The following is a 3,805-nucleotide window of genomic DNA, read 5'->3' on the forward strand; positions in this document are numbered from 1 at the left end:
AATGGGACAGCAAGAGAGCAGTCAGCCCGGCCGGTGTGGCTCTGTGGTAGAGCGTCAATCTATGAACTAGGAGGTCACAGTTCAATTCCCTCAGGGTACATGCCCTGGTTCTGGGCTGGATCCCCAGTGTGTTGTGTGCAGGGGGCAGCTGATCAATGATTCTCTCTCATCATGGATGTTTCTATCTCTCTATCCCTCTCCCTTCCTCTCTCAAATCAGTAACAGTATATATATATATTTAATATATTTTATTGATTTTTTACAGAGAAGAAGGGTGAGGGATAGAGAGTTAGAAACATCGATGAGAGAGAAACATTGATCAGCTGCCTCCTGCACACCCCCTACTGGGGATGTGCCCACAACCAAGGTACATGCCCTTGACCGGAATCAAACCTGGGACCCTTCAGTCCACAGGCCGATGCTCTATCCACTGAGCCAATCCGGTTAGGGCAGTAACAATATATTTTTAAACGAGAAAAGAAAGAAAGGCTGGTGTTGGCCAATGGAGGAGAAAGTTCCCTGCAGAAGCGAGAGTGCGAGAGCAGCCTTCCTGGTGAAACTGCTTCCACGGGTCCATGAAACAACTGCTCGGCAGTTCCTGGGGGGAGGGGACTTTGAGGCCGGCTTGCTGGCAGCTGGCTTGCTGGTCGGTGCTGCTCAAGGCCTCTTGTCACGACCCTCTAAGCCATTCCCACCCAGGGGCCTGGGCATGAGCCCCTTCTCCAGAACTTCTCCAGAACCCCATCAGAACTCCCAGCCTGGCAGGGGGGTGGGTGGGAATAGAGCAGCTCAGGTGCCAGCTCAGGGCTCCAGGCCAGAGCTCACCCCCCTCAGCTGGATGGGGAGTGTGTCCACCTGACGTGCAGATGCAGGTGAACCACAGGAGGGGCTGCTTGTGAGAAGTTCCCTGATTGCGACACACCCCGCAGATCTGTCTCTGAGGTTGCGCAACCCTCTCCCCTATAAAGAGGGAGGCGTTTCGGCCTCTGGAATCTGTGGCTGGGCCTGCAAGCCGCCTCCTCCTTCTGCCCTCGCCCAGCCTGGCAGCCAGCATGAGGCTCTTCCACATCCTGCTGCTGCCTCTCTGCCTGCTCTTCGCCCAGGTGGGCCCAGGTGAGCTGGGGACCCTTGGGCACTCTGCCCAGGCCTGGGGACCAGGTGAAGGGAGCTGTGAGGACAGCTGGAGACACTGTGACCTGAGGGCAGAGGCTTCAGACAGCATTCTGGAGACCCAGGGCTAATGGCTGGCTGTGGGCTGCCCCTGGGTCTCCCTGCTGCCCTCTGACCCCCTATGGGGAGTCTGCAGGGTGAATGCCCCAGGGCCTGAGCCCAGCTGCTGGACCTGAGGGCTCATGCCCGGCTCCCTGTCTGACCCCTAGGGCTCCATGCCCTCTGCCTTCGCACCTGTCAGTGCCTCCCAACCCCATCAGGTCTTGGGCATCTAGAAAGGACCCTCTGTGGGGCCACCGACTCCACCTGCGAGATGGCCCCTTGCCAGGGAGGCTGGCTTCCTGTGCCGCTGCCAGGGGCACAGGCTGCCAGCCCCAGGTCTCCTGGGTCACCGGGTGGGGCCTCCCAGGTGCCCGGGTGTAAGCAGGTGCTGCCCGCCCTGCCCAGAGGCAGCTCACAGCTGTGACTCACCTGTGCAGGCAGTCAGGGCCCAAGGGCGGCTGAGACCTCCCCTGCAAAGCCCTTCACGCTCTGCCAGCTGGGAAACCTCCCCAGGAGATGCCAGCTCCTCTTGTCAAAGCAGCCAGACCCTGAGTCAGACAAGGCAGGACCTTCGGGAGGAATCTGGGAACACGTTTCACCCGAGCCTGTCCCTCACTCGCTCTGGCCTGGAGCACGGCGCACGCTCTGGGGTTGGTCTCCTGCTCTGTGAAACCAGGAGACGGGGGCTCTGAGGTACCCCAACTCTGAAATGCTCTGAAAGATCCAATCCTGCTCTTCTCCAGGCTGTCATTTTGTCAGACAGATGTGACTACTTTACTCTGGTTATGCCTCCGTGTGTCCATCCGGAAAGTGGGTAGGAAAGTTTTCTAACGCAGAGGGTTTAATGTTGCTGGTGGGAAACCTTGGAGAGGTGGGCAAATCCCATTAGAGACTTGTCTTTTCTCTAAAGAACATTCTCTCCTGCTCTGCCAGGGTGGGCCCTGTATGGGCGTGCATGTGTTGTGACACCCTGATTCGCGCGCTCACGAGCGTGTGTGTGTGTGTGTGTGTGTGTGTGTGTGTGTGTGTGTGTGTGTGTGTGTAAAATGTGTCATGAGGTTACGTGTCAAGTCCAGTGGGTGTGCCCTCCTTGCCCCTCCCCCACTGTCACACCCAGCTCACCAGCAAGGAAAAACTGATAGGTTACACCTGGTCAGTTTGGCCGTATAGCATCTCTCAGGGAGTTCAGTTCAGACTCAGAGAGTTCGAATGCTGCGTTGTCGAAAACACCAGTGCTTTCCACGATGCAGGAGCAGTGACTTGACTTGTCCCTCTGACGGAAGCACTAGCTGAGTGCTGCCTAGTGGCCCATGGGTTGGAGCACCGTCCTGTGCACCAAAAGGTTGTGGGATTGATTCCTGGGCAGGACACATACCTAGGTTGCAGGTTTGATTCTTCGTCTGGGTGCATTTGGGAGGCAAAAAATCCATGTTTCTTTCTCTCCATCTTTCCCTCTCTCTCTATCTCACTATATCTCTATATCTCTCTATCTCTCTCAAAAAATCAACAGAAACATATTCTCGGTTGAGGATTAAAAAGTCAATCAATAAAGCAGGAGCTGACACTGTGGAGCAGGTAGTAAATTCAGGATTAGCTCAGATACTCCCAGGCAGGCTACTCTGCTCTCTCCTCCGAGAACACGTCAATACTTCTGCACAAACCGGCCTGTCCATGGTCCTCAGAATGGGAACAGGGCGCCTCAGGAAGGCCCCTGCCTTGGGGGTAGTAGCCATTCTGCAAGGGGAAGAGCTGTGCCCACTGTCAGCTCTGGGCTGAGGCTGGGGGGCTCTGGTCACCTTGGGGCCCTGCAGGCACCACGTCGTCTGTGCTGTGACCTCTGTGTGAGATGTTCCCGCTGGGGACAGGGCCACAGGAAAGGCCGTACCTACACAACTATCTTCACGGGAATGTGTGTGCCATCTGAACGAGGTTGGGAGGGGTGTGGGGGACAATGATCTCCCCCAGTGTCTTTGTCTGTGATCCTAAGACCCACAGTCTCTGCTTGACTCCCCGGGCTGTGGGCTGGGTGTTTTTGTGGGTGTTGGTGCTGTGGTCCTGGCTGTGTGGTTGTTATGGTGGCTGCTGCCCCTATTCCAGTCGCTGCCCACGGGGGCATGGACGGCTGTGGGATCCACATGATCACCAGGTCCGAGCTCAGTGCAGAGAGGGAGCCTGCTGCTTCCGAGTCTGCGGGGTCCCCACTGCACCCCTGGCTGACTTGGGTCCCCCAGTGGGCTCAGCCCATCCCTCTCCTGGAAGGGCCATCAGAGCTCATTTAGTCACATGGTGGGCTCCCAGGTGGGGAAACCAAGGCATGCAGGAGTGGGGCAAAGGAGAGCTGCAGTCACAACCGGAGACCACAACACTCCTGTTCGTAGTTTTCCTCTCTCTCTGAAAAGAAAAGAAAAGAATATATATGTATATTCTATCTAATAAAAGAGAAACATGGTAATTAGTGTACGTCCGCTACCCTTCCCATCGGCTAATCAGGGCGATATGCAAATTAACTGTCAGCCAAGATGGCGGTTGGCAGCCAGGCAGCTTGAAACTAACATGAGGCTTGCTTGCTTCAGTGATGGAGGAAACCAACATT

At 56.1% G+C, this 3,805-nt stretch overlaps 1 long non-coding RNA gene across 1 annotated transcript in view; it reads left to right on the forward strand.

Moving 5' to 3' along the window:
• The first annotated feature begins 1,025 nt into the window (after window positions 1-1,025).
• Window positions 1,026-3,805, forward strand: part of LOC102775055 — a 13,357-nt gene continuing 10,577 nt past the window's right edge. The window contains exon 1 of the long non-coding RNA XR_001514424.1: window positions 1,026-1,113. This is a non-coding gene — a long non-coding RNA (uncharacterized LOC102775055). The remainder of the gene's footprint in view (window positions 1,114-3,805) is intronic.

The sequence above is a fragment of the Myotis davidii genome, unplaced genomic scaffold (assembly GCF_000327345.1).
Source record: "Myotis davidii unplaced genomic scaffold, ASM32734v1 scaffold1820, whole genome shotgun sequence".
NCBI lineage: Eukaryota > Metazoa > Chordata > Mammalia > Chiroptera > Vespertilionidae > Myotis > Myotis davidii.